At 33.9% G+C, this 12,004-nt stretch overlaps 1 protein-coding gene across 11 annotated transcripts in view; it reads left to right on the top strand.

The window, feature by feature from the left end:
* The window catches only part of Fut8 (fucosyltransferase 8), a 337,433-nt gene that overhangs the window by 141,910 nt on the left and 183,519 nt on the right, over window positions 1-12,004 (top strand). The window contains exon 1 of one of the 11 annotated variants that reach the window (XM_058584584.1): window positions 10,920-11,056. The exons of the other annotated variants lie outside the window; for them this stretch is intronic. The gene's annotated coding sequence lies outside the window, so the exon portion shown is untranslated. Of the gene's footprint in view, window positions 1-10,919; window positions 11,057-12,004 lie in introns of those variants that run through there. 11 annotated transcript variants of the gene reach the window in all.

Here is a 12,004-nt window from a genome sequence, read left to right as displayed (position 1 = left end):
TATTCCATTGTGTATATGTACCACATTATCTTTATCCATTCATCTGTTGAAATGTACCTAAGTTGGTTCCATACCTTAGCTATTGTGAATTGAGCTGCTATAAATATTGATGTTGTCACATGACTACTGTATGCTGATTTTGTGTCCTTTGGATATATACCTAGAAGTGGGATAACTGGATCACATGGCGGCAGTTTCATTCTAGGTTTTCTGAGGAATCTCTGTATACTGAATTCCAGAGTGGTTACCCCAATTTGCAGCCTTACCAGTAATGTATGAGTGTACCTTTCCCCCCACATTCTCACCAACATTTATTGTTGCTTGTCTTTTTTTTTAAATATTTCATTGATTTATTTTTTTAAAATACACAACAGCAGTGGAATGCATTACAATTCTTATTACACATATAGAGCATAATTTTTCATATCTCTCTATATAAAGTATGTTCACACCATTCATGCCTTTTTACATGTACTTTGTTTTTTTTTTTGCATTACAATTCTTAATACACATTTATACCACAATTTTCATATCTTTGTTTGTATATAAAGTATGTTGACACCCAATTCAAGTCTTCATAAATGTACTTTGTATAATGATGTCCATTACATTCCACCATCCTTGCTAATCCCCTGCCCCCTCCCTTTCCCTCCCACCCCTCTTCCCTATCTAGAATTCATCTAATCCTCCCATGTTTTCCACTTGTCTTCTTGATAATTGGCATTCTGACTTTAGTGAGATGAAATCTCAATGTAGTTTTGATTTGTATTTCTCTAATTGTTAGTGATATTGAACATTTTTTATATATATTTGTTGACCCTTTGTAAAAATTTCTTGTTCTGTGAAATGTCTGTACTTTCTTGTTTTTTTGAGTTTTTTATATATCCTGGAGATTAATGCTCTGAGGTGCAGGTATCAAAAATTTTCTCCCACTCTGTAGGCTATGTATGTTCTTGATTGTTTCCTTTGCAGTGAAGAAGCTTTTTAGTTTGATACAATCCAATTGTTGATTCTTGATTTTACTTCTCTTACTTTAGGAGTTGGGCTGAGAAATTTGATTCGTAAGCTGACATGATGGATATTTGAGCCTACTTTTTCCTTTAGTAGGTATAGGGTCTCTGGTCTAATGCCTTAGGTCCTTGATCCACTTGGAATTGAGTTTTTTGCAGGGTGTGAGATAGAAGTCTAATTTCATTTTATTACATATGGATTTCCAGTTTTCCCAGCACCACTTATTGAAGAGGATATACCATTTATTGAAGAGGCTATCTTTTCTTCAATGCATGTTTATGGCTCCTTTGTCTAGTAGGAGATAACTGTATTTATGTGGTTTGTCTCAGTATTTTTCATTCTGTACCATTGGTCTTCATGTCTTTTTTTTTTCCTTTTTTTGCGTGAATACTATGCCATTTTTGTTGCTGTAGCTCTGTAGTCTAATATAAGGCCTGTTATTGTGATGCCTCCTTGTTTTTCTTGCTGAGGATTGCTTTGGCTATTCTGGGTCTCTTGTTTTTCCAAATGAATTTCATGACTGCTTTTTCTGTGAAGAATGTCATCAGAACCTTAATAGGAATTGTATTAAGTCTGTATAGCTGTTTTGGTAGTATGGTCATTTGACAATAATATTTCTTCCTATCCAAGAACATGGGAGATTTTTTTCATCTTTTAAGGTCTTCTTCAATTTCTTTCTTTAGTGTTCTATAACTTTCATTGTAGAGGTTTTTCACCTCTTTTTTAGATTGATTCCTAAGTTTCTTTTTTTTTTTTTGAGGCTATGTGAATGGGATAGTTTTCCTAATTTCTCTTTCAGTTGATTCATCACTGATACATAGAAATGCAGTTGATTTATGGATGTTAATCTTGTGTCCTGCTACTATGCTGAATTCATTTGTGAGTTCTAGAAGTTTTCTGCTGGAGTTTTTGGGTCTTCTAAATATAGAATCATGTTGTCAGCAAACAGAGATAGTTTGAGTTCTTTTCCTGTTTGTAACCCTTTAATTTATTTCTTCTGTCTGATTGTTCTAGTTAGGACAATGCTGAATAGAAGTGATGAAAGAGGGCATCCTTGTCTTGTTCTAGTTCTTGAAAGAATGCTTTCAGTTCTTCTCCATTTAGAATGATGTTGGCTTTAAGTTTTGCATATATAGCTTTTACAGTGTTGAGGTATGTTCCTACTATACCCAGTTTTCTAGTATTTTGAATATGAAGTGTTGTATTTTGTCAAATGCTTTTTCTATATCTATTGAGATAATTATATGATTCTTGATTTTAAGTCTATTGATGTGATGTATTATGTTTATTGACTTCTGTATGTTGAACCTGTGTTGAACTGTTTGCCCCTGAGATGAAGCCACTTGATATGTTGCACTATCTCTTTTTTTAAAAATATTTTTTAGTTGTGAATGGACTTTTATTTTATTTATTTTTATGCAGTGCTGAGAATATAACCCAATGCCTTGCATATGCTAGGCAGATGCTCTACCACTAAGCCACTACGCCAGCCCCTGCACTGTCTTTTAAATATGTTTTTAATGCAATTTGCAAGTATTTTCTTTAGAATTTTTGCATCTGTGTTCATCAGGGATATTGGTCTGAAATTTTCTTTCCTTCATTTGTCTTTGTTTGGTTTTAGAATCTAGGTGATACTAGTTTTATAGAATGAGTTTGGAAGAGTTCCTTCCATTTCAATTTGATGGAATAATTTGAGGAGGATTGGTGTTAGTTCTTATTTGAAAGTCTGAAAGAACTCTGCTGAGGATCCATCTTGGGATTTTCTTTCTTGTTAGGTTTTTGATGGCATCTTTAATTTCATTGCTTGATATTGATCTATTTAAAATTTCTATGTCCTCCAATTTGGGTAGATTTTATTTGCAGCATTTATAATGGCACCCACTAGACACATGTGCTGTTGAGCAAGTGTTATTTGCTTAATGTGACTAAGGAGATAAATTATTATTATTATTATTATTATATTTATTTTTTAGTTTTCGGTGGACACAACATCTTTATTTTATTTTTATGTGGTGCTGAGGATCGAACCCAGCGCCCCGCGCATGCCAGACGAGCACGCTACTGCTTGAGCCACATCCCCAGCCCCTATTATTATTATTATTATTCCTCCTACTCCTCCTCCTCCTCCTCCTCCTCCTCCTCCTTTTTGTTTTTTGGGAATTGAACCCAGAGGTACTTAACCACTGAGCCACATCCTCAGCCTTTTTTTGTAATTTATTTAGAGACAAGGTCTTGTGAGTTGCTTAGGTCCTTGCTAAGTTGCTGGGGCTAGCTTTGAACTAGTGATCCTCCTGCCTCAGCTTCCCAAGCTACTGGGATTACAGGCATATGCCACCATGCGCAGTGATAAGTTCTTAATTTTAATTCTAACTTAAATAGTTGCATATGGTTAGTTGCTAGTGGTTTTTTATGCAGACAGTGTAACTCTAGGACTTAAAATATATATCTTTAAGTCATTAGTCTACCTTCAAAATAACGTATCAGTTTCTGTGTAATAAAACAATTTACTATAGTACCTATTTCCTCCCTCCTGTCCTTTTATGTTTGTACTTTTATATATGTTGTAAGCCCATGTTGTAAGCCCAATGTTACATGGTTGTCATGTTTTAATTATCTCTTTTAAAGTGATTAAATTAAGAGAAAATGTCTATGCTTTTTGGATTTTATCATTTCTGGTACTTTTTTTCCTTGTTTAGATCTATTTCTTTCTGTTGTCATACTCCTCCTTTTTAAAAGGCTTCATTTACCATTATTTATAGTGTAGTTTTTTTTTTTTTGCTGACAGAACTTTATTTTTCAGCCTTTTTGTTTTCTGGGAAAATCTTAGTATTGCCCTCATTTTTGCAGTATGTTTTCACTGAGTATAGAATTCTGAGTCAACATTTTTCCTTCTTAGATATTTTAGGATGTTGTTCCACTGTCTTCTGACTAGCATTGTTTTTGACACGAAGTTATGTTCCCATTCTTTTTCCCTGTAATATTTTTTTTCTTGTTACTGATATAGAGTTTTCTCTCTGTATCTTGTTTTTCAGCAGTTTTATGTACATTGAAAATTTATCCTGCTAGTAATTCTCTGCATTTCTTTGATCTATGGTTATATTTCACTTACTTTGGAAAATTCTTTGCTAACATCTTTAAAAATGTGTCTTCAGGCTCATTCTGTTTCCCCTTACCTTCTTGAACTCCATTTACACATGTTTTAGGTCAGTTATATTGTCCCACAGCTTTCGAATTCCATATTCTGTTTGTTGGATCTTTTTTCTCCTCCTTGGGTTTCATGCAGAATAATATCTATTGATCTTTCCTCAAATTCATTGTTTTCACCTTTAATTTTTTGATAATATTTTGAAGTTCTTTTTGTTTTTATGTTTATTTAGCATTTCTTCTCTGCTGAATTTCTCATTCATTTGTATTGCCCAAATGTTCCAAGAGTTTCTTTTAATATATTGATCATAATTATTCTAAATGTATTATCTTAATGTTCCAGCACATTCATTTGAGTCTGGTTCTGATGTTTGCCTTTGAGAGTGGTTTGCTTTTCTTGCTTTTAAAGAGAATCTCATGATTTTTTTGGTATAGTATAGAAATTGTACATTAAGGGCTACAAAGACTGAGTTGAATTGTATTTATGATCAGCATGGGAACCCTTTTTCTTTGAGAATGTGTCTACATAGATTGGGGCATGGGGTAGGGATATGTCAGTCTCTAATTGAGTTTGGTTTCTTGTTATTGTAGTAGTTAACTGCACTAAATCACATTTAAAATCACTGCAATAGTGAGCTGTTGCTGCATCATTCTTGTTGTGGAGCTAAGTGTGCTAATGTTTCTTCTTAGTGTTTACACTCTGTCCTTAGCCTTAGCAAGTCTTTGGATTTCTGCATTACAGGATGATCTCTTGCCACGTTCTTTGTAATAGTTAATGAACAATGTGCATTTTATATGGATTTTTGTTAATATTTTGTTATCTTTTTAAAAAATATTGTAATTTTATTTTGAAAGGCAGTTAATTTACTTTTGGATTATTTTGATTCTTTTTTGCATCTTATTTGAAACCCCCTAGAGGACTTTGCTAGCATAGCATTTATTCCTGGGCTGGAGTCAATAAACTTTGGTTTATGAGACAAATCTGGTCCACAGCATGTTTTTGTATAGTTCATGAACTAAGAATGGTCTTTACATTTTTTAAGGGTTATAAAGAAGCAGAAATAAAAATTAAGAATATATGACAAAGCCTTTTAAGGGTTATAAAGAAACAGAAATAAAAATTAAGAATATATGACAAAGCCTGTATATGTGCCATGTAGCCTAAGATGTTTGTTGTCTTGCTCATGCAGAAAACATTTTTTTGATTTCTGATTGCTTAACCCTAACTTCTATGATGTTTTATTTCTTAGGATTTTACTGAATTCTCCAGGCTTCCTATGTGGTGTTTTCACTATATTTGGTTGGAATTCTATTCTCTGAGAGACTGATAGATTTTAGTTATCCATGTTTAATTTTGTTTCCTGTGATAATTTTTCTGTTAGCAGCCTCAGGAGCTCTTACTCTGCATGTACTTCTTAGTATGCATACGTATCTTAGTATATAGCCAAAGACTCAAAGGATCTCCTTTACAAATTTTTGAAGGTTTTTCTCTGGACAGCTACATCCTCTTTAGTACACTGACGTGCAAATTCTACCCACCTTAAACTTTCTGAACTTGGATCTCTGTCTTCTCTTCTGAGGAAGATGGGTGTGCTTTGTTTGAGTTATGTCTTTTTATGTTGATGTTCAGTAAATGCTCCTAGGCAGCTGAAGTGATCAATATTAACTTTATTGTTAACATTCTTTCAGGCATTGCAATTGTGTCTGTCCATTGCTCCATATCTGAAAACAATTTTCCTAAAACAAAACAAAAAAAACTCCCAAATAACCACCCCCCCCTTTCATGATGTTGGGGATCAAACCTAGGGGCTTGCATGTGCTAGGCAAGTGCTTTATCAATGAGCCATATCCTCAGACCCTTTAAATATGTTAAAGTTTTCTAGTTTTTATGTGTGAGGCTATCTAATGCCAATTTTCCCATCATGGTTGGAGGTGGAACCCTGTTTAATAAATATTAAAACCAAAAATTCTGGTATTTTAATCTGTTTAATCTTTTTATTTTCTAGAATTTTTTTTTGGTTTTATAGTTTTTATTAAGGGTATTTGCAGGATATGTAGGACATATAATTAAGAATCACTTTTGTCCTGCATCTTGAATTTCATTTTTGTGTCCTAAGCTTTGTACAACTTGCTGAGAACAGAAAATAATACATTAATTGAAGACTGGCTCCTTAGCTTAGTATGGAAGGTAGACATAATATATTAATTATCTATTGCTACATAATAAATTGCCCTAAGATACAGTCTCAGAAGTTCAGTCAATGGTTGTCCAACTCTGTAGCTCTGGGTCTGTGGGGAGGCTGAACATCATGGCATAAGGGTGTAGTTGAGGAGCATTGCTCAGTTCTTGGCAGCCAAGAAGCAGAGAGAGAAAGAGGGAGTGCCCTTAGGGAATGTCTTGCCAACCCTTTTGAGCACTCCCACAGTGATCTTCCTCCTCCAGCATGTTCCAGCTGTCTTAGTTACCAACCGGTTAGTCCATTGAAACTAGGGTGGAGGTGGACTGATCAGGTTACATTTCTCATAATTTAATCACTTTATCTCTGAATATTTTCTGCATTAAAGTAGAGCTTTTGTGGGATATCTCATCCAAACCATAACAGCTGGATCATTTGGCTGTGCTATATCATCTAGCTCAGTTCTTGCAAAAGCCTTCCATCAAAATGTGTACCAAAGTTGCTGTCATCTCAAAGTTTGATGGGTGATGGTTCAATTCCAGGGTCACTCATGTGGTTGTTGGCAGAATTTAACAACCTTGTGAGGTACTTGTGGCCTTAGGACTGAAGATCTCAGTTCTTTATTGGTTATTGACTAGAGGCTGCCCTTATTTCCTTTCATGGGTCTTTCATTAGGACAGTTCACAGAATGGTAGCTTGTTGTATCAGAATGACCAAGTGGAATGAGCAAGCAGAGAATATTCGAGCAAACAAAACTTCTGATCTTTTATAACCTTATCAATTTTCTGTATCCAATTTAAGAAGCAAGTCACTAGGTCTAGCCCACACTCAAGAGGAGATAACACAAGGGCATGAGTACTGGATATAGGGATCATTGGTGAGCTTTTCTTTTTTTCCACCCAGTACAAAGGATTCAACCCAGGGGTGCTTTTCCTTTGAGCTCCCCTTTATTTGAGATAGAGTCTTCCCAAGTTGACCTGGCTGGCTTCAAACTTGAAATCCTCCTGCCTTAGCCTCCTGAGTTGCTGGGACTATCAGCATGTGCCATGGTGCCAGCTGTTGGAAGCTATTTTAGAAGCTGCCCACAATCAAATATGGCATATTAATTATAATAAATAATTTAATTGGATCTATAAAATAATGTAACAGCATTAACATACACTGAATAATGATTTACTTTGTGTTGTGCTAAATGTTTCCCATAGATTATTTTATTTAAGCCTTTCCCAATGTTCTCTGGAAGAAATAGTGTGCATTATTGCTGTTTTACAAGTTAAAAAAATAGAAACTCAGTGAGGTTACCTAGCCATGATACAGTAGAACTGAGACTTAAGTACAAGCACTGTTGATTCTAGGACACATAATTTTAATCTCCACATTTTATCAGCATTAAAATAAAATTATCTTTTATTAATACTTCTTCTGAGCCAAGCATTTTAATAAATACTTTATGTATATGAACCTCATTTAAGCCTCACAGCAACTCCTTTAAAACTCCTGATCTTACCGATTCTGTACACCAGCTTCCAGATTTAAGAAGTACTTTAAAAAATTACATATATTTGTTGTTCCAGAGATATTAAGCAAAAATAATTTAGTTTCTCTAAATTGCAAAAGAAGTAAGCCATTTAAAAACCTTAGTACCTTTAAAAAGGGATATTACTAATTAAATAAATTTGCAGAAGGAAGCCTGACACCTTTCAATCCTTAATATTCTGTTAAAGAAGGGTACTAGGTGACTCTTAAACAGGCATAAATTCAACCCACCCTGATAAGAAATTCGGTAAATACAGCTACATGAATTTTTGCCAGAAATTACCTCATGATAAGATAATGTCTATATATGTAATATTGAAATATTTTTTACTAATAAATTTTAAATATTTTCACTAATAATTGCAGAAAGGAGTGGCTTTCATGTCTCTCAGACAGTCTAAAATCACACTGTTGTCTTTGCATGTGAATATTCTAGAGGCAGAAAATAAGAAAAGAGAAATTATTTTAACATGGTTTACAGGTGAACCATTAGGTTGCTGATATTATAGCTTTTTAGATCAGTTCATTGGTTTGAAAATATATTGTAGATATATGTTGAAAATAAATTCTTAAATTTAGAAGTGTTTTTATTTTTTTAACCATTTTCCTTAATGATAGTACTTTCTCTGCAATCATATTTCTTACATGGGGCATAAATGCAGTTGACACTGATATACTAGGTATGTCATGTATGGCATTCTTCTCTCATTCACTTATTTATTCATTCAAAAGTATTCATTTGCCTACTTAGAGCCAAGTACTGTCCTGTGTGCTTAGGGTGTGTCAGTGAACTAAACAAAAGTTATGGAGTTTCTATTTTAGAAAGCATGGTTCAAACAGTTAGTAAACATCATAGGTAAGTAAGCAGGCATGCACCATGGTTAGTCTATAGGGAGAAAAATTCTATATCCGCGTCTTAAAATCATGCTAATGAAACTACATAGAAAACTACTCATTTTTAAGCTTGACTTGGTTTCCTTGACCCCATTTTAAAATATTGGCTAAATAAAATCCTGGGAAACATTCTCTCCAAAAACTGAGTTAAAATGATGTCATTAATAAAGAAAATGGGGTTGGGAGGGAGAGCAAAGGAGGAAGATTACCTCTAGATAGGAAATAGGGGTGGGATGGAAAGGGAGGGAGAAGGGGAATAGAATGGAAGGTGAAAGGAGACCCTCATCATTATACAAAATACATGTATGAAGATGTGAATTTGGTGTCATCATACCTTATATATAATCAGAGATATGATAAATTATTGTATAATGGTGTATTAAGACTTATAATGCAAAATAAATTAAAAAAATAGAACAAAAAGAGCACACATAAAAAAAGTAATAAAAAAAGAATACAAATAATAATAAATATTAGGATGTGGGGGAAAGGTACATTCATACATTGTTGCTGGGACTGCTAATTAGTACAACCACTCTGGAAAGCAGCAGGTGCTTCCTTAAGACTAGCCACATCAACACAATATAACCCAACTGTCCCACTCCTTGATATTTATCCAAAAGAATTAAAATCAGCATACTATCAAAATATAGGCACATAAGTATTTTTAGTATGAAATTCACAATTATAGAATTTGCTGGTAAAGAGAACTGGAAAACATCTTGCTAAGTGAAATAAGAAGAAAATCAATAAAAACAGAAAATCAAGGGTTGGACCATATGGAAGCAAAAGAAGGGGAAAAAATGGGAGGAGGGAATTGGATATTATAAAGCTATAGGGAAGACCAGTGGAGTGGAAGGAGATGGAGAGGGAGGAGGGAAAGGAAAGGGGAGGAAATACAGGGACATTTTGAAAAAAAAAAAAAAAAAAAAAAAAAAGAAAATGACCATGTTTTGCTCCTACAATAATCTCTTGCTTTTTACAACTCATAATCTCATTATTGCTATATTGTGTAGTAAATTAATATCTTATATTTTTTCCCCCAGAACTGGAAATTAAACCAAGGGACATTCTACCACTGAGCAACATGACAGCCCCCCCCCCCTTTTTTTTTTTTTAAATTTTGAGACAGTCTCTCATTAAGTTGCTGAGGTTGACCTTGAACTTGGGATCATCATGCCTGAGCCTCCCAAATCACTGGAATTAGAGGCATACTTCACTGTGCCTAGTTTATCTTGGGTACTTTTGTTAGTGGTTTAATAAAATCTAAAGTACTTTGTATTACAAAATTTATGTTTCTGTAAACATTTGTTACTATTTAAGTTATATCATTTGCTAGCTTTGAATATTCATGATAATTTTTTGTTATAATTCCAAGTAAAATTTTCAACACATCTTATTTTTATCATAAATTATTCATTTTTTTTAGAATACTGTCTTTGTGGTTGTTTATAATAGTTGTCTTTCTGATTTTTTTTTTTTTTGCTATGAAGGGAAAGATAAAATTTTAATATGTATAGTAATAGCTTGGGATTAAATGGGATATAGGTTCAGCATATGGTTTGATAGCATTTTTCAGTGTTGTCACAAAATATTAACTCAAATGTTAGTTCTTAACAGTTTTTGTTGACTTAATTAAATTCATTCCTTAGGTCATCAGAGTGGATTCATTTTTTAATTTTTTAATCAGGAAACTGAGTGTCTACGTTGTTTCTACATAAAATTACAAGTATACCTCATGTTACAAGATCTTTTACCTGAAATGTGAAATAGACATGAATTATTTTGTTTTGATGAATAGATTGGGATACCTAAGATTAGAGGAATAGGGTTTTAAGAAGGATTTTTGAGAAAGGGACAGGAGTTGACAAAAAAGAGTATTATTGATAGATTTGAGAATATTATTAAAGCAATAGATATCAAATTTTCATTTGGGATACTACCTTTCGGTTTTCAAACAGTTCTCAGTGAGTACAGTTCTTTTAATTTTATGTTTTAGTCAGTATACAACACTGAGATCATGGTAAATAGTGTAGAAATAAAATGGGAATAAACTAGTGTTTCTACTGAGTAGAATAGGGGAATAGGGAAAAATAGGGGTGGAGAAACAACTCATGAACTCATATGCTGTGTTGCAGGAGTTGTTTTTCCACACCTGCCACAGGCATCCTGTAACTCTTGCAGAAGGTACACTGGGTTAACCCCAGGTACCCTGTCAGCATCTGATGGACAAACCAGCAGTCTACCTACCCTGGCTGCACTCTTGAGCCAACTCCAGCTGGTTTCTTGCACAGGTACACTACAAGAACCTCCTGATGGATTTTTACTTTTCTGCTCATTAAGACTGATTACCACATGTACTCACACATCCCTTAACTATATAATTAGATACAATAACATTGAGCAGGGTTTCACAAAGGGAGTTCCCAATTCCAAAGAACTTCATCTACTTTGAATCCTTGCTTTTGAATACTAATTTTCTTAAACAATATAAACCATAACCCACCTAGGTCTGTGCCACAGCTCAGGTCTTGAGCATGCACACATCTTCTTTAGTGTGTCTTTTGCTTTTTCAATAAACCTCTTCCTTTGCTACTGAAACTTGATATATCTTGAAATTGCTTTCCCAGAGAGGTCTAGAGCCTAAAGGATTCAAGTAGAAGTCTATGCTTCAAGAGACTTCCTTGGACCTCTTACTAGTGATACAATGACACTCATTTGAAGAGATTTTCTCCACTTTGAATACTTGGTTATTTATAAACATATGAAATTTGAGGTTTGGAAGTAGAAAAATAGTGGCCCTGTCAAAATTTTGAACCTTTTCTCTAACTTTTCTATTTAATATTTAATCTTTTGTAACTGTTTAATTAGTGCTCATGTGCTACTCAAATTCAATCTTATACACAGTAACTCCCCCCCCTCCCCCGTTTCAGGGGAACAAAGATCAAACCCAGGGACTCTACCACTGACCTACATCCCCAACTCCACAGAAACTATTAATTTTTTTTCTCTTTTACAAGAAACTCTGTGGCTGGACAAATGATTTATTTTCTATACTCCGGAATTGTCAAATGGCTTTAAATTAAATTTTTGCTTACAAATTCTTTGGGAGAAACTAATTTTTGTTTCCAAGAGAATTCTAAAAGTAATGATGGACTGATGACAAATGAAACATGTAACTAAACCTGGGAAAGCATATGTATTTGTACTTTAAATGAATAGTAAAGATTTAACTGGATTAG

This window comes from Marmota monax, unplaced genomic scaffold, assembly GCF_021218885.2.
Source record: "Marmota monax isolate L192 unplaced genomic scaffold, Marmota_monax_Labrador192_F-V1.1 WCK01_AAM20220418_F8-fsc00001, whole genome shotgun sequence".
Taxonomy (NCBI): domain Eukaryota; kingdom Metazoa; phylum Chordata; class Mammalia; order Rodentia; family Sciuridae; genus Marmota; species Marmota monax.
The sequence above is the reverse complement of the archived record's forward strand: the minus strand, read 5'-3'. Positions and strand labels throughout refer to the sequence as shown.